Source organism: Lissotriton helveticus, chromosome 7 (genome assembly GCF_964261635.1).
Source record: "Lissotriton helveticus chromosome 7, aLisHel1.1, whole genome shotgun sequence".
In the NCBI taxonomy this organism is placed as follows: Eukaryota; Metazoa; Chordata; class Amphibia; order Caudata; family Salamandridae; genus Lissotriton; species Lissotriton helveticus.
This window is the reverse complement of record NC_136068.1, coordinates 1,005,291,959-1,005,315,654: the sequence shown is the minus strand read 5'-3', so window position 1 is coordinate 1,005,315,654 and position 23,696 is coordinate 1,005,291,959. Positions and strand designations below refer to the sequence as shown.

The 23,696-nt window shown below is 47.5% G+C and overlaps 1 protein-coding gene across 3 annotated transcripts in view; it reads right to left on the bottom strand.

Annotated features, from left to right (window-relative positions):
- GALNT10 (polypeptide N-acetylgalactosaminyltransferase 10) overlaps window positions 1-23,696 on the bottom strand; it is a 688,264-nt gene that overhangs the window by 568,314 nt on the left and 96,254 nt on the right. The gene's annotated exons all lie outside the window — the stretch shown is intronic.

The window sequence follows — 23,696 nt, the reverse complement described above, 5'->3', positions numbered from 1 at the left end:
TAAGGAGAGTCTTTAAAATGTCTGTAGAGAACAAGCGATAGCACAACATAACTTTTGGAAAAAGTAGCGCTAGCAAGAAACCGAGGGAAGAAGAGACACAGTGGTAGCTACTGTTTTCTTGGTTAATCTCGATAAGTAATCTTGATAAGTCGCCAGAAAGAAACAAGCAGTTGTGCAAACTACCACTGGTACAAGCATTAGAGAAACCACTGCCAAAACTTCAGCAGAGAAGCGGCAGTCATTACAAACTAACATAAGGGGTAATCTCAGACAGCCACCTCAGACTACCTGAAGGAATAACAGCTGTAAGAGACTAGGTCATTATTTGGGGTGGGTAACTAACTCAAGGACTAATCACAACCCATGTCAGGGTGTCCCCTCAAATTCATGAAATTAACCTAAGCTCAACCACTTGGTAGCTTTTTCACAAATCAATCATGCTTAACTTATGGCATTGTATAAATTATCACACAGAGGAGTAGGGAAAGGATAAAGTGTACAAAAATGTACATGCATAGAGAGTAGTAGCACGTGCGCAAAGTGGGAAAACTGCCCTCACTTACAAAGTTGTGACAAGCTTCATCATAGGACGTGCTACACACAGCCCAGCGCAGACCAACGCCTGGGGTGGAGCAACAGAGAGGACAAGACAACACAAACAATTAGATATTGTGGAATCACCGAAGAAAAAGTGCAGATAGTGAGGTTAAAACTAGCTCAGATGTCTACCCAATTATTTCGGGTCCATCTGGCTAGATTGCACACACCATTATTCCACCATTGTGTTGCTTCCTTCTCTCTCATAACTCTAGCTTCTTCTGGTTCTTTCAGAACTTTGAAACAGTCTAAGGGTGGTATGAAGCACTATGTACAAAAAGTGATTTAATAGAATAGATCCTCAAAGGAATGAATAGATATCACTTGTGCTATTTAATTCTTCTTTACATACATTAAAGAATAATTTAGTATCACAAACTACAGATAGGAAAAATAGCCATCACAACTTAACCATGAAATGAAAAGCCATCGAAATTACCAAAGTGTAAATAGCAAATGCCACCATAAACTACTATGTTGAGGAGCACACATTATTTGCCATGGGAAGAACAATCACCACAAAACCCCCTTGGAAGAACAGCCATAACAGACTACCAAAGGGATAACTACCCGTCATAGTTAGGAAATGCTGCTCTTGCATGAACATAAAACAGTCTGCCACCATTTTCTAAGCTGGGCTCCACATTTTCTTCTGGAGCATGCAGGAGGATCCTTACAGTAACACAGAATAAGCTCACTTTAACACAAAAACAAACTTTAAGTATTCCGATATGGAAGTCAAAGTGCTCCCATATGTGAATCGTGAATGTTGAAAGATGTATCTGCAAATTAATTTATGTGGTGAAGAAACGAAGCAGGCAATTTAAGATGCAAGGAATTAAAGAGAGAGAAGAAGCAAATGATCACAAGGCGTACCCAAAAGGAGGCGACAGACGAATCAAATGATTGGTATGGAGGTCAAGTCAAGGGCCGCAACCTAATAATTTCTGACTTTATGCATCAGTCATACTGGCTGTCAGCTATAATACAGAGGAGTACATTTGAAAGGATTAAGAGGTCACATGCCTGACAGTTAAAACTTCACAGAATCAAGCAAATGGAATAAACAGTGAGTGTAACAAGAGCAACTAAATCTTGAGTAAAAATAAGCAATGGATGGGTAAATTAATGAATGCGGAGGTGGGTCATCAGCTACGTAACCAGCATATATTTTTGCCATGCGATGGACACAGCAACCAACAAGGCGCTACATGAGCAGTTTGGTGCAGTCTTCTGATCTCACCTACCGAAAACACAGACACACCTCTCACAAACAAACATACACACTCTTCTGGCACACACCACCACCAAGATGAATCAAACTTCACTATGTAATGGATACGTTTGTAAAGTCCTTTCCCAAACTATCCAAAGGGGTTGCAAAGACGTAGTCATGTCAAACTGCGCACAATGCAAATGCTAATTAATAATAAGCTAAATTCCTTGTACCATGCACTTTCATAAACTAAATTATAAAGAAGAGCTTTCCCTTCCACAGTGAAACACTGATTTGGAGCCCATGCTTTCTAAAGTGTAGTGCAGAGGCGGCTACTCTGCTGAGGCAGACGAATATCGTCCCACTTCTTTTAGCAGTGGAAATGAAGTAAACATTAAATGATAATAACTGGACGTTATCATTGTATTTGTTCCAGCGTCCTTGTGGGGCGAGGCCACTCTGTTCTAAGAGCACTAGAAGGAGTGGTGGCGCTCTGTAAAATGCACATGACTGTTTGACCGGCCCTCTCGGGCCGGCCAAACAGTCATGCGCACTTTGCATGTACTTCATGCAGGCTGTATTACAGCCTGCGTGGAGAACATGCCCAGGCCCCCATTACCCATCTGAGTGCCGAACTACCACGCTCAGACCAATCATAATGCTGCATTGCAGCATTGTGATTGGTCAGGGGAGCCACTTCCACTTCCGGCTGGAGCAGAGGGACGACGAGGGACAGCGCAGAGAGACGCGAGGAGGTAAGTTTTCTGTTTTTCATTTATCTTTAACAGATGAAGGCAAACCAAGACAAGAGAGTTAAAACATAAGAAAGATAAAAATGCAATAAAGAAAAGCACAACCAATGGTAACAACCTGTAAAAGAAAGAAATAAACATGTTAGCTCAGGACACAATCCTTGAGTCTGCCAGGTAATCTCCTCAGGCTTTTGTCACATCATTTCACATGTAGAAGTAACATGGGAGTGTGTCTCATGTGAGAAGGAAGGGACATGTTCTTTTACAGGTTGTAACCATTATTTGTGCTTTTCTTTATTACATTTTTATCTTTCTCATGTTTTAACTTAGCTGGTCATTTTCTCTTGTCTCGTTTTGCCTTCCTCTGTTGTGATATTACTGCACTTACGGTTACAGAGGTGGATGCATGCAGCCTTGCATTGCGGGTGCATGCGACCTCCTCGGGGACAAACATGTTATTTCGCGAAGTTGTATTCCACGCTCTGTGACAGTTGTTACATTTCGAATAAATACCCATTATTTTAATACGATTGTCTCCACCTCGTATTTCAAGGAAGGAAGTGCGAGCCTTTAGTCACTGAAGGTGTAACTATGCAAACTTCCTGTGTAGTCAGTAGCTATATTGCAAGAGTAGAACGGCAGCAAGAAGGCATTCAGAATTAAGAACGTATTGAACATCTGCTGCTGCTTAGGAAGCAGGAACATAGTGTTGTTACAGCCCAGTACTGGGCAAAAGTTCAAAACATCTTCATTTAATATAACAAATCGTATCATCTTGCTGGCGAGGTAGCCTAGTGAGCACTTTCAATGTACTAAACTACTCCACTGTGATATCGAGTAGTTGTGGGAAGAGGAAATCAGCACACACCTGCTATGAAGGGTTAACGATGGTGATGGAAAGTTTGGGCAGACAGTCGCAGGCTATTTGGTGTGAGGGCAGAAATTCTAACTTGGCAATGGACATCCGTTATGATAGGACTTGTATCAAACAGACAACAGACTACACAAAACAAGCTAAACGAATTTTATCTGGCTATGGGGGAAATATATTACAAAGAGGGAGGTGGTTAACACTTAAAGAGGCTTCTCCAAATTTTGGGGGGCCCACAAATCACAAATATCCCCATCTCAACACTCCATAGATTCACACAAACAAGATAATGAGTGATGGGCATTTCTGGCCACTTCCCACTAATGGAGACATTGCAAGTTAATAAAAAGAAACAGTCTGGAGAATGACAAATGACATCTTAGCGCTTCCCAAGAACGAAAGTAGTACAAGAACTGATAACTGCAATGGAAAACTACTTGTCTGAGAAAAAGGGATCTATAGGAAGCATCAAAACGAAGTGGGAAACGTATTAGGCAGGAATTCGGGCAGGCTTATTTCTGGAGGGATGGGGAATCCAGAGAAAGGGACACACAACTATACCACAGCATGAAAAACTACTATTAAAGAGACAGAGAACAAAGTGAATCCCATTCATCTGCTAATGAACCAATTTCTGGCAAAAAAAACCAAAAATTAATATAAGCCCATAGAAACTAATGCATCCGGACACAGTATTGGGTAAAACAAAGAAACTATAGTAGGTAGGACGTACAGCTAGGAAATCAAAGGCCTAACTGAACTGTCAAGGATAGAGACCTCGACATATAAAAGAAATCAGTACACCAATGGATGACAAGGTTATGGGAGGTTTGGAGTTGGCATAAATATCTGCTGAACACTTTCAGGAATTCTACAGCTCACAATCCAGGAAAACACTGGCACCTAACAGGCTATCTGGAGAATTCCAGAAAAATATGGGCAAACTCACAAACCATTACTCAAGATGCTAGTGTATGTCCCTAAAGAAGGAAAGATATCAGCAGAACTTAGAACAGCAATGATGGTTCTGATTCATAAGAAGGGAACCCAGAAATTAATGTGCCTCTTATCAGACAGTCTCGCTGCTTAACTGTGGAACAAAAATCATTGCTAAATTATAATCAAACAGATTGAAGCTCCTAATCACTAATATTATTCACCAAGACCAGTGTGGTTTCATGTTACAAAGCTCAGCCTAGGAAGACTTTAAAATAATCTGGCAGCAGCAGCCAGAGTCAGGAAGTCAACTGCAGTAGTGTCTCTAGATGTCAATAAAGCATTTGACTCAGCAAAATGGTAGTTTCAGTCTCATATATTCAAGATAATGGGCATAGTTTATTTTCTGGATCAAATTACTATACCGGGAACCAACAGCAAAAGGAAGAATAAATACACCGAAATCAAGAAGCATCCCTATAAGAAGAAGGAGTAGGCAGGATTGCCAGCAACACTACAAAGGTCAATGTCAGCAGCACAACTCTGTATAGTGAATAAATGGGCAAATGCTGCAACGTAAAAGAATGGGCTATGAGGACTGACACCCACAACAGCTATGGTGATTTAATCCATATCTTAATATTTATTACACTCAGACAAATGGGCGGTAAAACAGATTGACTGCAGACCACTCTGTGTGGGCACCAGACTGAAGATCTTAAAAAGCCTTAAAGACATCAAAAAATCTGACAATACAGACATTTCGACATTAAACGAGGTGTGGGATGCTAATGGGATAGTTTAATTTACACACTACCAGACTGAACAGGATATGTTCGTCTTGCCGACCTTTAGGTACAGCCTACTTAAGATCAAAAGGGCAGATGAAGACACTGAATAAGATTCACAAATAGAAAGAATGCTGGTAGATGGATGTACCAGCACTAAGAATATATTACTGACATCACACACTTTTATGGTAAATACCCAGAAGCACTTGATGGCCCGGACTGAGAAGTGTATACAGGATTTAGAGGAAATAGATATTGATACAAGGACCAAAAGTCTCATATTTCTTAGGAGGGCATCAATAAAAACAAGTTAAGTGAGTACAATTACAAATACTCATTAGAACACATTACAAATGAGTGCAACTAGGTAAATTAGGAAGAAAAACAGATAAATGCACAGAAAAATGTGGACAGAGGAGGACCTTTATCTACATATCATGGGAATATTCTGAGATTAAAAAATGGTCCCAAAAGATAAAGAAAGCACTGGATCTAAAAGTAGAGTTACTAATACAGATGGATATACCAAAAGTACTACTGGGAATATGGTATGAAACAGAGTAGGTGTCAACAAGTGTATGTGAATTAAGGTGTGTCAGTTGCCAAAAGATGCACTGACAAAAAATGACGATGCACAGAACCACCAACTATCCAGGAATTTGAAATGTAATGTGGAGTGGTGCATGGTGCCGCAAAAAGTGGTGTATGAGGGCCAGGGGTGACCCAGACTTTTCTAAAAATCTGGGGAAATTGGGCTCAACATAGTACAGGAGACTAGGGCATACACCCAAAAGTGTTCAATGAACCTAGAACCGTCATCAGGTAATGTAGGCAATGGTGAAAGCTGGACGAAGCGGAAACTGATAAAAGGCAGAATTATTAGACATATAAATACTTTAGACCAAATATATAGAACAAAGTAAGGCAGGGAGACGGAAGTAATACTGAGTAATGGATATCTCTTGATCAATTAAGTGTATTTTTCGGAGCAATGCCTGAATTCGTCTTGCAACATAGTTATTGGAATTAGGTTAAAACTGAATAAAAAGTACTATACAACCAGAATGGCAGACCTAGTCTGCCTGGTTTGAGTTCGATCTTGTGATCAGCAGATAATGCAGTGTTTAACTAACCAAGAAGTCTATTAGCATCGGAGCAAAAGCAGAACATATTTCTGCACCTGAATAATTTTAACAGCCCTCAAATTTGTATGTGAGTTTTAAAATCTCAATTTAACTAACGCCACTTCTGATAGTTAGTTTCTACTAGGTGGGCAGAATTTGCGTAGTTGCGCTATGCAAAGTTCAGCGAAACGGTAAAAAATCTCAGCGAACACTCGGAAATTCCGCGAACACGTAGAATTGCTTGTTCGCGATGCTTTTTTCCTGTTCGCGATCGCGGTTTGCGTGCTCGGGGAGAAACATTTTGCGAACACACATTTTGAGAACGCAAACAAGCAAAAAATTCTGCGAAGCCGTGGAACGCAGAATTTTGGGCAATTTCGCATTCTCCGCGGAACGCGAAATTACCCAAATTCTGCTAGCGGAACGGAATTTACCACCCAGGCCTAGTTGCTACAGTTTGCACCACGAAAGTTTGTCAAAACCTTTGATGCTCTTTCATTTAAAAAACGGAGAGTAGAAAGTACAATGGGCAGAGCTTATCAGTGAATCCACAGATCGCTCAGCATTGATGTGTTCCCTCCCCTCCGTCTTCCCTGCAATTTAAAATCCTCACTGCCTCGAAGGTCGATGATTTGCCATCTTCAGGCTCAAGTTCTCAGTAATATTTCGGTCCCTCAAAAATAATGGCAGATGGCATTGCAAGAAATTTACTTCCAATCATCAATAAACCTTTCCCGCTGACAGATATTCTATCGGCGTTGAAAAAAGACGTAGTGATAGCCTTGTCAAATGACCCAGATTGGGGGCCTCACATATGTACATAGTGAAACCGATTTTGCCACTGTTATTCTCAGTAAAATTGCTAGAGACTGGCTCACTTCCATATGTGTGCAGAATAAACACAGTATTTCAACTCTTTTCAAACCACCTTCCAGCCAATCAGGCCCAAAATTGTTTGCTTTCTCTTCTCTTAAGAACGGGGGTGGATGATTGTGTTGTCTGTGTTAATTTAACTAGACCTTTCAGGCACAGTGAGGCTGTCAACAATTGGCATTGGCCTGTATCAAAAGGAGGGCACTGGAATGGATTTGTTCTGCATCATTTGTTCTTCTGCATCTAACAGAACTAATTTCTTGGCTCCAGCATTTTCTGAATCAACTTCCAAACCAGACAAGATTTCTCCCATTCAGCAGAAATGTTCTCCCTGCTATTCAGGTATTATAAGCCAAGGTAGATGAATCCCCTCATCTGTATGGAGGTACATTTGTTAGGTATATGGAGGATGGGCAAACGATTATTTCAATACTAAATACTGATCCATTTGCAAGTTCTGAACATACACTGTTTTATCTACAGTCATTTGGTGGATGTTGACTTTCTTAAATTATATCTCTCCAAGTTGGAAATGTTGTTGACCTCGTGTAATCCTTCTCAAAAGGTAAGTCCAACAATGACATACAACTATTAGATTACTGTGGTAGTTAAAAAACAGAGACTTTGTTGTTTCTACTCTCCTTTGGAATCATCAGATTAAAGTGAATACCTCACACAGTTTTTGCAGTTCAGACAAAGCACAGGATTTGTCTTTTTTTGTCCACTTCTCACCCACTATCTTTGTTAATGTATTCTTTCTTCCCACCTCCAATACGGAGATAGAACATATTTTGGCCAAATCAGTTTGAGCCATGAATCATTACCAGCATATGCAGAACACATCTTGTATATATGTTCTTTAAACATCTGATAATATCCGCCTACCACTCTATCTGGCGCATTTCCAAATCAAGGAGCCAGAGTATTTAGTACATAAGTTGTTTGGAAATAAATAATAAGTTTTAGAAGCATCTGATTTTCACAAATCACAAACTATGTGTCCCTGCCTCCTAGGGGTTGAGGACCGGAGGTCAATTGTACTGTACGACCAGGTAGTCTGTAGCTACAGCTGTATTCTTGAAACTATTGAAATGAGGAATGCCATATGCAATTCAAAGCCTGAACTTACGGTGCAGGGCTTAGGTGTTAAGGATTTATCCAGGTAAGCGTTTACGAAAGCACAAAGCTACTCTTTTGGCTCACAGTCTACTTTTACATAACACCTTCCAGTCATAGTATGAGAGGTTTCTAGCAAGCAGGTGCAATCATTTTTTAGGTCTCGTAGCGATACAGTGCGTAAGCACTGTACTCGCCGAGATCTAATGTTACTGACTCTGCTTCCCAGGAGACTGTGCCGGCCGCGCGCTTCTCTCAAAAGGCGATCGGCGCAGGCCACGCGCGCGGCTGTCTCCTGGGAAGCGCCAACATATACAGGCACACCTCCCCCTGCACGCATGCGCACACAGCACCACACACATACACAAGCGCACATACACGCACGGGGAGACGTCCCCCCCCCACCCCTCCGCCGTCGCATACACACACGCACACATACAGGCATTCCCCCCTTCCCCTGAGGGGGTCACATAGCTCCCCACGCTGGAATAAATATGAAAAGTGCTCTGACGCCTGGCATGGTTCCTGCTTTACACAGTCATAAAATAAATACCTTAAATTATGGCCCCGCCCGCTGCCGCAGCTCACCCCGGCTGTCTCCCATCCGGGGGGGGGACGGGGTCGCTCGCTGGTGCCGGGTGCCGGGTGCCCCCCTCCCCGGTGTGAGCCGCTCCTTGCGGGCTACCGCCGGGTCCTCCGCAGTCCTTTCCACCTACTATCTCCCGGGGCCCGCAGCCGCCCCCGCGATCCCAGCCTGCACCGCGCGCCGCCGGAGGGAGGACCTCCAGCGATCCCATCGACCAGCGTGCAGCGGGGACTCCGCCTATTACTTCCTGCTTTCAATCATAGGCAGCGCCGCCCGGAGGCCTCCGCCTCCCATGAGTATCCAGGGGCCGCCTCCGGAGCCGGCAGCCAGCAGCGCTGATCCCGCCGCGACCGCACCGAGCGATGCTCCTCTCCATGGTGTGGTTCAAGGCTCCTCGACGCAAGGCCAAGAAGGCGCCTCTAAGGTAACCAGCGCTTTCTGACTCCTCGGAGGTGGCGGGGCGGGGTGAGGCGACTGGCGGGGATCCTGGGGTTTAGCACACATTGTCGGGTTTGGAGGAGGCGCGGCGGGCGCTCTGAGGCAGCGGCACGTCAGGCAGGGGTGATAACCAAATGCATACTCGGTGAAAGAAATATTTGTGCATTTCACGTAAAATAATAAATGGTGTTGTCAGTTAAGCTTAAGTGTGTGTTTTGAGAATAGGTGTGAACACGGATTCGAGACGGTATTCGCCAAGTTGTACCCCAAGCAGTAATACCAAAAGGTGAACAACATGTTACATCTCTGCGCTCGCACGGATTCTCGCCTTCTGTTTTGTGTGTTGTAGATTGTGCGTGGCAGACCGCACATCTGTCTAGGGCTCTAGGCGCTGTATTCAAGGGTGCGGTGAGAACCCTCTCTACAGCAGGCACGCCACTGATGTATGAACAGTAAATATATTCTTCTGTCCCTTTATGAACTTGTGGTTTCTTGTTGCATATTTTTTCCCGTTGCAAGTGTAGCAAAAATTCTTTAGCAAAATGCGGAAGGCGTGCAATAGTTTCCTAGAACAGTGCGAGAGTTCCCACCACGAATACTGCACAGGCTGCCCCAGGACCAGAGGAAAGGCCTCACTTCAGAGGAGTGAAGGCTGAGTCAGTCTGGAGAGACTCCAGACCTGCGATATGCAGGAAGACCGTAGCTCTCAGCACCGAGTCCTTAACTTTTAAGCGGTTCTCTGTAGTCATTGACTTTCGGAAGTCAAGCTTGAATGCAGGTCTGACTGAGCCAACGCACCTCCAGTAGACACTGCTCCCTATGCGATGTGACCTCCAACTATCACTGCTTTAAACAGCCCCACCTCACCATGTCTGTACCCCAAGCTGTGTGAGCTCTAAGAGTTATCACTGCTCCACCCAACCCCACTAGACCATATCTGCTTCCTTGCCCGTACCACATCTACTCACTAAGTGCTGCAGTCTCCTAATCTCCCCTCCCGTCGTGAAAGGGATATCCGACCCTCTTAAGTAAAACTTATTCAGTGATTAAAAACTGATAATATTGTTTGAAGAAAATACACTCTGTGTCATCATTAGAGCTGCGTGAATAATAACAGCTGTGAGCAACAGCACTCTTGCACACACTCAAACTGCTCACCAATTCAAAGTATGCAAAAAAATTTATGCAACGCATTGTCATACACAATGCCAATAACTCAAACTTTAATGCTGCGAGACCTATTGCATTGCAAATGCTTGTTTATTTTGAATTCAAAAATGTGTTTAGGGGACATCTTCTCCCTCGGATGATCGTATTTCATTTGCTGCCTGTAGAGGTAATTTGGAACAACTTGTTGGTATTGTCTTATGTTATTCTATTCTGTATACCTTGCCTTAGAAATGGTGTGGTTCCAGGCTAGTGAGAATGGCAATCTTTGGCCAGCTGATTAGTGAGAAAGATCGTTTTACTAACACAATGAGTAAAAGGTGCCACAGAAGATAGATAGAGATTGGAGAAGTCAATTTAAGGGCTACAAAGCTTAGTGCCAATTGCAGTCAAATGAAACCAAAGTTTTTATACTTCTACTCCTATCTACGAGAAGCCAGACTAGAAGTATGAGTTACTTAGCTTCGGTAACAAGGTATCTGGTAGAGACGATTCTAGCAGCAGATTCCTTAACGCAGAATTATCCCCAGGCGTGAGACTGGATCCGGAAAACCTTTTGCTACAGGATCCCTGTGTGCCGGGGGGACGGCACCATGTGACTCCGCCGTGACTTCGTCCGCGTCCGTGATGTTAGTGAGGATACATAAGTCCCACCCCTACGACAGTTTTCTTTGGAGAACTTTTCGGCGCCACAACGCGGAGCCCTCACTAACAACACTGTGAGAATACTGGAACAGTGTGTGGAAAAGCCCCGCTAAACAGAAGGGAAAGAAACAATGGTGAGGAACAGAACCATCCAGAATAGAGCCAGGTACTGAGGCACCAAGATCTGGAATGAAAGAATAGGGCACCGCTACTGGAAAGCAATCCTACAAACAAATACAACAGCCTCCCCGGGGCAGAAGCATGTGAAAAATACACAGCAGACCAAGAAGTCTGCAGCCACCGCCCGGAACAGAAAGGGACACCAAGGTCAGAATGGAGAGCAATGACCATTCAACCTCAGACAACACCAGCAGGGAGAAAGTCTCCCGAACGCCAAAGTCGAGACCAGCCAAGGCACCTCAACCCCAAGAACTGCCAAAGACAGAAGTGCAAGCAACAGAGGAAAGAAGAAGCACAAGCGAACCCCACTCTGGAGATCAGGGTGCCGGGGCGCAGAGTGTCTATAAAGTCAAGAATGGAACAACAACAAGGCGAGCATCCCCCGAAGGAGGGAGTAAGAAAGACACTCGCAAAACGCAACCACCCGGAGGCAGGCGAGTGCAGAAGACCCAGATGGCCCTCACAGAACGGGGAGAAAAGGCAGGTCGTGAAGGAATCTGGGGCTAGAATCGTCTCTACCAGATACATCATTACCAAAGTTAAGTAACTCGTACATCTGATAGAGACTACCAGCCGTAGATTCCTTAACGTAGAATAGATACCCTAGCCATACCCAAAGGGAAGGAGGGTCTGCAAGAGGACCTCCACGGCTCAGGCGAACCCAAGACCCCGACAGGGGACAATCGCCGGGACAGGGAAATAACTCAGTCCTCCCCAACAGGGGATGAGCCACAGGGACAAGGAAAAGTGCCCAGCCCAACAAAGCAGACTAGAACTGCAGTGTCGCGGAGAACACCGCCCCACAGGGGATGTGTCACAACAACAAACGGCAGCCCCGCCCTCACCAAGCAGGAGAAGGAAGGGCAACAATACGAAAGGAGGCCATCAGCCAATGTACTAGGGACCTCCACCGGAAGCCCCAGGTATAGGCAATACGAAAGGAGACCAGTAGCCAATGTACCAGGGACCTCAATCGGAATCCCCAGGTACAGGCAATACGAAAGGAGACCAGTAGCCAATGTACCAGGGACCTCCACCGGAAGCCCTAGGTACAGGCAATGCGAAAGGAGGTCAGCAGCCAATTTACCAGGGACATCCACCGGAAGCCCCAGGAACAGGCAATGCGAAAGGAGGCCAGCAGCTAATGTACCAGGGACCACCTCCACCGAAAGCCCCAGGTACTGGCAACGCAGGGGAGTACCAAGGTAGAAGAGCAACCCAGAAATTCCAAGGAGAAGAACAGAAACGAGGGCAAGAGCCCTCCACCAGAAACACACCCAGTGAAGAGAGTGGCCAAACTCATCACAGCTGGACGTCAACAGGCCAGACAGAACAGCACCTCAGTAATAAGGGAGGTGGAAGAGAAAAACATAGTCCCGGAAGGCTCCAGAAAAACCAGAAGCAGGGGCGCCAGGCCTCACTCCAAGGCCCCTGGCCGTGGACCAGAAGAACCAGCGGGCGCAGCTGGGTGTCAACCAGCCTGAAAACAAGAGAAGAAACAAGTAGGAAGAACTAAGTCGTCAACACAGGAAAATAACCCTTCTGGAAACCAGACAGAGGACCAGGCCAAACGGCAGACAAAAGGCAAAAACACCGCAGCACAACGCAGCAGCTGCCCAAGAAAACACACCAGCGACATACAGCAACACCAGGTTGGGCAAGGAAGCCACAAGGGGGAGTCCACACCTTCCCAGTGTAAAACCGGGCTATCCAAGAGCTACAAATACCCAATGTAGGGTAGGACACGGCCCAAAAAGTATGGAAACCACTCATAGGGAAGAAATCCCGCATCAGAGAACAAATTAGAAAACCTGCTGCAGAAACCACAGAAGGCTTAGTAAGCAGCCAAAGAGAACACTCTTTGCCAAAAAGGGGCTGAACCAGCAGCCAACTGAAGAGGTAGGCCCACTCAGGACCCTGAGGGCACAGTATCCTCACAGAAAGTGTAACGTTCACCCCAACACCAGATTCCAGGAGCAGTGGGATAACACCTCCCTCTAAGACCCGGAGGATCAACAAAACCACCTAGAGGAGGAGGAGGAGTACGGAGTCCCGCAAGAAGACACTGAATGGCGGAGTTTGCATGAATGTTTAACAGAAGCACCCGGTCAAAGGGTAGATCAACCGGACGTTCCCTGATATTTTCAGGAAAAACAGCATCACGCAGCCAGGCATGGCGACGTAGAGCCACCGAAGTGGCTATAGCACGGCCTAAAGCATCTGCAACATCCAAGGCCACACGAAGAATAAATGCGGCCAACTCCCTACCATCCAACACATGGCTCCGTAGGTCAGCATTGGCACCCTCATGAGAGACACATGAACTAAGGGACTCCACTGAGTCCCACAGACTGGAAGTAGCCCTGGTCAATACACACAAAGTGTTAAGCACCCGCAAGGCAGTGCTAGAAGAAGCTAAGACATTACGCCCCCATAAAATTCAGCCACCGTGCCTCCAGAGACGGAGGAAACAACACCACAGGCAATCACGGAAAGGCATTCCGCAGATGAGAGCCTTGTGTAGAAGGGTGGAAAGAAAGACAAACAGGGTCCTGCAGAGCAGGGTGGTGACGATGCAGAAGTGCCTGAGGCACCAGATTACCTGTGGCAGGGCACCGTCCCAAGTCCCCATAAGAGAATTGTGGAGTGACGCTTCAAAGGGAAGGAACAACTCCCGTCCACCAGAGCCCTGGTGGAGAACTTCCAAAAGGTGTTCGTAGGAAATAGAGTGACAGGTTTACCCATCCGCAGAATACCAGCTGCTGTGGAAATGGGCCGAACAAAGGGAACACTAGCCTCCGTAGGGCGCCGCGGAGGAGAAAGTAATTCCTCCGTGGGCGACAGCTGCAGGCTGAGCCACCCGTCCCCATGTCCAGGGGGAAGCGGCCAGCCCCGTTATAGTGAGGGATCCACAGACGAATGAGGAACCGGAGGAGCCCCAGAAGGCGGAGCGGCCGGGGAAAAAGCCATCCGCGAGCCATGGAAAGAAAGGTTCGAGGATTTAGGCCGTGGGGATGGCGAGGAGCCCTCCCTGGAAGATGCCGGTGAAAAGGCAAAAACACGGCGTCCTGTCTCAGGGAAAGAACACACCAACAGATGGCCGACCTCTGGAGAAGAAGGGACCTCAGGGGACGGAGTGGGCACTCGTGGCACCGGCTCGATTAGAACGGCGAGGGAGTGGCGCGGGTAGCCGCCAGCGCCGAGGACCAAGGGGGACTCGGGAAAGCACCCTAGATCCCTGCCTCCACCTGTGCCTGCACCAGAGCCGGGAAGGAAGACTCCTGGCGACGAAACGGCGCCGTCTCGACCTCTTGTGAGGCAGCTGCCCGCTCGGAGGACCGTAGGGGACTCGGGGGCAAGTCCGGAATCCCGGCGGTTTCCTGCGACACCACAGGGAGCTCCGTACGGATTTGTGGCGAGGCAAGGACACCAGGCGCCAAAGAGGGGAGCCCTAAAGGACCGCACCTCAACTACACCACCCTCGTATGATCTGGACCCAAAAATACCGGCGCGGGAGCCGCCGGCGACTCCACGGAAGACCCCGCGCGAGGCAAGGGATCCGCGGACATCTCAGGAGGTGGAAGAAGGGCCAAAGAAGCTTGCAGCGCCACCACGTAGGCTGTAATTTGGGCCCTAGTCGACGGGAAACGGCAGGTAGGACGGCGACAGGCAGGGGCGCATGTCCCAGGGGGAGCAGGCGCCCACCGCAAAAGGAGGACTAGGCCTCAGAGATAAACTGAAGGACCTACCAGCCGGCAAGCCACGCCCTCGCGCCGCGGCTATGCGAAAGACGATGTCGCAGACAAAACCTGTGGTTCCTTGCTTCCAAGGTAGGGGACGGACGCTGGAGTGACACCGACCTGGACAAGCGCGCCAACAGCAACTTCATCCGGTGCTCCCGCTGTGCCTTGGGCTTAAGGTGCTGGCAGATGTCACAGCTCTCCGAGTCGTGGTGCTCACCCAGGCACCACATGCAAATTGGGTGAGGGTCCGTCGCCGACATGAGATGCGCACAGGAGGTGCACATCTTGAAGCCCCAAAGGCATTCGTACACTGTTCCACTTAACGCCAAAGCGTGTAAAAGAATAGAAGGCCCGAAAACAGGCCAGTACACAATCTGGATCCGCGTTGCACGCGGAAAGGAGAATAAACTGACGTAGGCGCGCCGGGGTGGGACATATGTATCCTCGCTGACGTCGCGGACGATGTCAGGGCGGAGTCACGTGGTGCCATCCCCCCAGCGCGCAGGGATGCTGTGGCAAAAAGTTTTCCGGATCCAGTCTCACGCCGAAGGATAATTCTACGTTAAGGAATCTGCGGCTAGTAGTCTCTATCAGATTCGAGGATTGATGATCTTTAAGAATGCAAGGCATTCGTGTTTCGAGGGAATCATTCAGCAGCTGTGAGATGCATAGGTTCAGACCAGAGAGTAAAGCAATTAACTTCTGGCATGAACTTCAAATTGCTTTATATACAGTGCCCCCTCTGGTTTAAAGATTGTTTAATTTCCAGCAGCTAACTCTACAACATGATGTGGTACACAACTGAAACTACAAGGCTTGTGTTAAAGAGTTTGAATAGTGTACATAAAAACAAGCATTGACAAAACATATAGGTCTCACATAAGTGAGAGCTACTGGCCTTGCCAATGTCGTGTAGCCATGTTGTAGAGCAGCATGGCTGTTGTGCAGCATGGCTTAAAGTGTAAAAAGAAAAAGTGTTTTGACACTGGAAGCAAAAAAAAAACAAGTGCTAACACCTGGCCCTCTCATAACATTTTGTTTTTATGGCAGGGCAGTCAACAGACAATGGAGGGGGGGGGTGGAAGGGAAGAAACACAGATAAACGGAGGGTTGGGTTAGAGGAAAGAAGCAACATGAATATCAGGGGATGGAATGGAATAAGCGAAACAGACAAGGTGGGTGAGTGGGCATAGGAGGGAAAAGGCAGCAAGAAAGACCAGAGAAGATAATAATTAAAAAGAAAAATAGTATGTTAATCACAGCGCCAGCAGCGGAAGAACTCTTTTCAAGATCAAGCAATAAGTACTTGGTCCATGCTCTAGATGAAAGAGGAAATTAAGGCGGCACAAATTGCCCAATTAGTAGGCAGCAAATGACATTGACAATGAAGCCCACGAATGGTTAGCAATAGGTGGGCTCCAAGCCCCTTATTGACGACAATCCCCCTTACAAGCGAGAGTGCATGCGCGGTCACAGGCAAAGCCTAAAGACAATAGATTTTGAGGTCTGGCTCAAAACCGCTTAGGCATAGCCAAAAAGTAAGGAAAAGAGTATACAGAGAGACTTTTAATGATATACTTTCTTGATGACCCTCTGAACAGCAGCTCTTAATTTTATTGACAAGAGGGGGCAAGCAAACAACAAGGGGGCGGGTGGGAGGGGGCAAGCAAACAACAAGGGGGCGGGTGGGAGGGGGCAAGCAAACAACAAGGGGGCGGGTGGGAGGGGGCAAGCAAAAACAAGGGGGCGGGCGGGAGGGGGCAAGCAAACAAGGGGGCGGGCAGGAGGGGGCAAGCAAACAAGGGGGTGAGTGGAAGGGGGCAAGTGGAAGGGTACAAGCAAACAACAATACAAAAGGGGGCAGGAGGAGCAAGTAAGCAACATTGCGGGAGGGGGAACATAAGCAACAACGTGGGAAGTAGGAGGGGACAAATAAGCAACAAAGCAGAAGTGGGTGGCTAGGAGGGGGAAAGTAAGCAACAATGCAGGAGATGGGCAGGAAAAGCAACTAGACAGGAGGGGGCAAGCAACAATGGCTGAGCGTGACGGGGGGGGGGGGGGGGAGAGACAGCCTGCCAACACATGCACAGGAAACGGGAAAGTCGCTCTGAAAGCATGAGCAGTGGAATGACACTGTGCAAGAAAGCAGCACTAGTGCCATCCACCAGGGGAGGGACAAACGCACGAACAGGAAATGAAGCAGGCACACACCGACCAAAGAGAAGAAGGTAAAGGAGAGTGATGATGAAACCAAGCTATAGTAAGCAATGGTGAGCACTAAGACCATTATAAGTAAACAAAATGTCTTGCAAGAAACTACACATGCGCGGTCTCAGGTGAGACCTAACGAACAAGAAACTTACTTTCGGTAACGATATCTCCGTAAGGGACATATATTAGTCATAGATTCCTTCCCTTAGAATTACCCCCAGGCATCAGACTGGATCCAGAGATTTTTTCTTAGCAGTACCCCCGCATGTCAGTATGTGGCATTGGTCGACTCCGCATTAGTTGTCGTTCTGATCACCGGGATGACATCACGGTATCTACTTAGTAGCCACCCCTGTGCGCTTACGTCAGTTCTTTTACACGACCTTCCACGCCAGAAGCGCAGAGCCATGCAAGACACTGACCACTGGTGCACAAAACTAGGGCCCTGAAAGGGAATCCCTTACTCTAGAAGCAAGTTCGCAGAATGGGGAGGATGGGAGAAGCGGTAAGTAATCTATAACTAATATATGTCTCTTACAGATATATCGTTACCAAAGGTAAGTAATTTGTTCATCTGAAGGAGACTATTAGTTATAGATTCCTTACCTTAGAAAAGATACCCCAGCAATACCAACCCCGGAGGTGGGTCTGCAAACCAAGTTCACACCACAAAGTCCTGGAGAATTGAACGGCCAAGGAAACCGTCTCTCTGGACTTGACCATCCAGACAGTAATGTAAAGTAAAGGATGCTCATTTTTCGCCAAGGAATAACAGATTTTAATGCAAAGGACGACCCACCGAGAGATGGTCTGTTTTTGCACGGCCCGACCTTTCTTGGCACTCACATAGCCAACAAAGAGTTGATCGTCCACCCGGAATTGTTTTGTGCGATGCAGATAAAATAATAACACACGTTTTTGATATAGAGTGTGGAGCCTCCCCTCCTTGGAAGGATGCGGGGCAGGAAGAAGATGGGCAAAGTGATGGTCTGTCCTTTGTGGAAAGAGGTAACCACTTTGGGAAGAAAAGAAGGTCTAGTTCGAAGGACAACCTTGTCTGGATGGACAGCAAGGAAAGGAGGTTTAGAAGATAGATCCTGAAGCTCATTTATTCTGCGAGCAGAGGTGAAGGCAACAAGAAAGGCAGTCTTTAAAGTCAAGAGTTTGAGCTGACAATTATGTAGTGGCTCGAAAGGAGCACACATAAGACAAGTCAAGAAAAGATTAAAGTCCCAATTGGGAATTACGAGAGGAATGGGAGGAAAAAGGTTAGAAATGCCCTTAAGAAACCTATTTACAAAAGGTGACTTAAAAAGAGAAGGCTGATCAGGAAGGAGAAGAAAGGCCGAAATATCACCTTTAAGAGTGTCCAGAGCAGAGCCCTCCTGTGTCAAAGAAAGAATGAAAAGGAGAACCTCTGAAAGAGGGGCAGAGAGGGGTTCCACACCCTTTGCTGTGCACAATGCCACAAATTTTTCCATCTATAGACGTAAATCATTTTGGTGAAGGGACGTCTGGCTGCCAAGATTACATTACAGACTTTGGTTCGAAGGTTGAAAGCTGTCAACTGTCACAGCTCAATCTTCACACAAGGAGGTGGACAGGACCTAAGCTAGGACCTGAGCTAACGTCAACATTTTGAACTTCTCTATCCAGAGGAAGCGGTTGACGTCCCTGAGATCCAAGATAGGACGCAGGCCTTTTTTCCTTCTTGGGTACCAGAAAGTAGTGGGAATAACAACAACGACCTACTTCTGGCACAGGGACTTGCTCGCTAGCTCACTTGGCCAAGAGAGCCACAACTTTCTGATGGAGAAGGGCCAAGGGATCCTCAGACATGTGATGGAAGGATGGTGGCATGGAGGAAGGGACTATCTTCAAAACCCACCTGTCCGACGTGATGTGCCAGTTGGGGAGTTGATGGTGGATCCTGCTGCCCACTAGCAACTGGTGGCCCTGAAAGGTTGGACTAGGAGGGTTTGGAGGCTGCTGCAGAGGGGGCACTGGTGGACTGGCCCGCCTGCTGGGCCTCAGACCCACGGCGCTGGATCCCACAAACCCGGCCAAGCGGAGGCTGTATAGCTTGCGCCAGCCTGTGGCCCTGGATGGAAAGTGGTTGGGTACCCCTTCCATAGCCATGATTGGGTGACCAAAAGAGGTAGCAGCGAGGCCCAAGGATCTGGCCATAGCTCTAGAGTCCTTGAAGCGCTCAAGCACATTGTCCGCCTTGTCGCCAAACAGGCGACGGCCATCAAAGGGCATGTCCAAAAGGGCAGACTGGACGTCCAACGGAGAAGTCAGTGGACCACAGCTAGGCGTAGCGCCTCAAGGCTACAGAAATCGTTCTACCCAGCAAGTCAGCGGTGTCCAGCCCATATCAATTGGCAAACTTTTCTGCGTGTCTACTCTCTGTGAAAGCATGGGAGAGTACGGTCCGGGCCTTCTTCGGGCACTGTGGCAGCACTTGCGCAACCGTGTCCCACACAGAGTGGGTGTACCTGCCCAAGAGACATGCGGTGTTCACCGACCGCAGTCCTAAGCTGGCGGAAGAAAACATCTTCCCAAGATGGTCCAGCTTCTTTGATTCCCTATCTTGTAAGGAACGTGCCTTTGGATGTTGAGGCTTGGACCACCAAGCTCTCGGGGGCAGGGTGTTAGGAGAGAACAATTGGGTCGCCCGGGGCCATGCGGTGGCGTCGGGCAATTATCCTATCCACTGGAGCCCCTCTGCTGGGCTTAGACCTAGTGCCCAGAAATATGTCTGTGAGCGCCTCATTGACCGTAGCAGGAGCTCCGAAGAGTCCGCTGCCGCTTCAGAGCTGAAGCACCTCAGTCAGGAGGATAGTCCTGAATGCCACCATAGGAAGCTCAAGGCCCAAGGCCTCACTGCCCTACGCAACACCCAAGGAGGCTCCCTCCTTTGATGCCGCGGTAGGGGGAGAAAGCATATCAAGGTCTGGGGAGGTATCCAAACCACTGGCCTCACCCAACTCCTCTCTCCAGTCCGGCTCTACAAGCTGGTCTGCCAGAGGGTCAACAGACCCCACCCAGTCCTCTGCACCCTCCTCTGACTGCCACTCAGGGCGATAAGGAATGCTAGGGTAGAACAGTGGTACAAAAGTACCAGTCGGCGCTGGTACCAGTGTCAGTCGATGCCGGTCTGGCTCCGTGTCCAAGTCAAGGGGGAGGGGTTGACACCGGCCAGGGAAACAACCGGCGCCGGAGGTGACGGAGGCGTTGTCAGAGGAATCGGTACTGGGAGAGGTGTCGTGAGGTCGACCGGCACCAATCCGGATCCAGGCCTGGATCCTTGGGGGCCCTGCAGCGCCAAGGCCGGAGTCGCCGGCATCAAAGTTCGCGGGGCCCGAGGGCAGAGTCGGGCTGCCCAAAGATGGAGTGGAGGGCTTCGTAAAATGCATGAAGCTGGGCAGGGGATGCTCCAGCTACCGGAAAGGGATGGAGGCTCCGAGCCGTCCATGTAGGCTTCGCGGGTGACACCATAAGACGAAGACCTTTGGCGTCCCGCATCTCATCGGCCGACTGACGGGGAGAAGGTGAAGAGCGACGGTGCTTCTTCGCCTCTACTTGTGCTTCAGCGTACCCGATGACAAAGACTTCGAGGAAGAATTATGTAAATGTAAATGTAAATGTAGCTGAGCTTATATAGCGCACAGCTACCCGCAGTGGGTTTCCCGGCGCTTGCTTAGGGAACCCTTCCTGGTATTCCCCTGTGAGATAGCAGGGTATCCACAAGGTGAAAGTCAGGCATCCCGCCGCGAGGGGCCGTTGTGGAGATTAAGCAAGCACCAATTATGGTGGTGACTCCGCGACCAGTCCCGTGACCTCCCTCTCGACATGGACCTCGAGCGGTGCGGAGCTACTGCCGGGCCTCCAGAAGCTTTTGGGGCCAGCTTCCGCAAAGACTTCGGGTTCATGGCCCAACAGTAGGAGCACGACTTCAAGTCATGGTCGGGCTCCAGTCACCATAGGCATACAAGGTGTGGGTCCGTGACCAAAATCAACTTGTAACAAGGGTCACAAGGATTGAAGCCAGTCCGATGATGAGACATCCCTACATGCACCAGGAGTCCAATGACTCGAAAAAGATGTCGACAAAACTCGAAAAATTGTTAGTCAAAAATGGACTAAGGCTACCGCTCTCTCCGGATCTGCGCTGGCAGGCGCGGAAAAAGAAAGAACTGAAGTCAGCGCCCAGGGGCGGCGTCTAAGTAGATACCGCAACATCATCCCGGCAATCACAACACCGACGACTAACGTGGAGTCGACCAACGCCACCTACCGACGCGCAGGTCAAAAAATTCTCCGTATCCAGTCTGACATCTGGGGGTAATTCTAAGGTAAGGAATCTATAACTAATAGTCTCGTTCAGATAAATCAGTTTGGTGTGGACAGCAGCCTGTTAATTTGCCTTGTACAAAGAAAAACCTCTAAAAATATATTTTACAAAATGTATACCATGAGAGAGGAAAGGTTGAGGAAGAGTGAAAAATGGGACGATGTGGGAATCATGTTTTAATGGAGGAATGATGATGGACAAACAAAGGGTTAAGAGATAGAAGGATGAGCAAGAGGATGGTATCGGAGGATAACCAATGGACACAACATGGGGAACGCAAGACTAGCAGCAGGTTAAAATAGAGGAGGGGCTAGAGGGCGAAAGGCATTTCTTTGTGAGTCAGGTTAGCGATTGAAACGAGAGAAATGGGAACAGAGATGCTGAATGAGGGAAAGTAAAAGAGGGTAAAAAGATATGTTTTAATGGTCTTGAAATGGCACTTTTGCCTCAGTCTCTTCCTCTAGCACATTTCTTATCTAGAGTAGAGAAAGCCCCTGTAAGAGACAGCATGGCCTCCAGCTAGTTAGATCTAGGATTCCTTGGCAAATGTGTATGTGCATTTCAATTCGAGAACAGCTGTAGCTGCTGAAAGTCAAAGTCAAGTTTGAGGTACAATGATTTGTAAATGTGGGTCCCATTACTGTATTAAGTAATGGTAAGGGCCAATAGAATGATGCGGTTTTGCAGCTGCTGCATTTTCCACACAATTATGGATATACCGCCATTGCCATATGATACATAATTTGCTGCATAAATTTACAGATTAACAAAAAAGAAAAAAGTTTCTTGCTCAAATGGATCAAAGGTTGCTAAAAATGTGAAAATACATGTTGCTGCCCATGGAAGTCCCCTTGCATAGGTTGACAGGACACATTTCTGTTGCTTATTGCTAACTTTGTGTGTTAAACCAGTATTAATGAGTTGAAACCTATGCCCAGAGTGTTAAGAAGTGTACAAATGACAGGATAATTAATCCTATCACACAATGTGCCCCATTCTGATGCATAATTAGCCTTTTCTTGCAGCATAATGTAATCAATCATACAGCATGATTTGGTCATCCTCTGCCGTATAATTCCAGTGGCCCGGGTAATGGTGCAATTAGTCTAAATTGAGGCCCACTGCGTGAGCTGTCAGGGAAACAAGAAATTAAGCTGCTAAATTAGGGGCAGATCTTGGTCAATACACCACTATTAGGTCTTCATCATCCACTGATATGCCAAATATTGAGACATGAGACATTAACAGGATTCTCATGTTATGGTTCTGAACTGACCAGCACCATCCACTGAGTTTTCAGTACAAAGACATTCACCGAGCTCGACCTTCACTGCTATCCTAGGACAAACATTATGCGGACAATAAAAACGCACAAGTACCTTGACCTGTCATACACTGCTATCCCGGCAGTAAGACTTCTAGAGGCCTCTAATTTGGTCTGTGCCACGCACAGGAATCACTGAGACATTAAAAAAGTCTTCACAATGTAGGTATATTCTGGAATTCAGCATTTACTGAGATAAGGCATTCACCTAATCTACCGGTATTCTAACCAGCAAAATGCACTAATACCCCAGTACTGAGGCAGTCACAGGGCTTGGTCTACATTTTGTAAAACGTATAGGGCTGTCCTCCCTGTGGTATGAGAGGGTTTGCAGCAGGTGCTGCGTTTCTGCAAGCAGATGATTGGTCACTGTTACTGAGCCTGGGAGGGAGCCTAAACTCTAAAGTGCTGTGAGAAATGGAGGCAGCTTCAGGTAACTAGGTATGTCTGGACCTAGACCAGAGTGACAGGCTGTGCTTAAAGGGACCTGACAGGATATATACTGGCAGCAGCGATGTCTGAAGCGACTAAGCAAGAGTGCTCAGAAAGGTTCCAGAGATGAGTACTTGAGACAAAATGAGGAGCTTCCAGGTACCTTGCCCCACGTGGAGCAGCTCTGCTCCTTGTGGGACTTTGTCTCTGCCCTAAAAGGGTGGTAAGGGAAATCTATCTTCGGAAGGATCTAATCCTGAACAACTCCCTGGTGGAAAGTGGCCCAGACCTTCAGGGATATAAAGGCTGCACAAACTGTAACTAGCCAGTCTCAAGG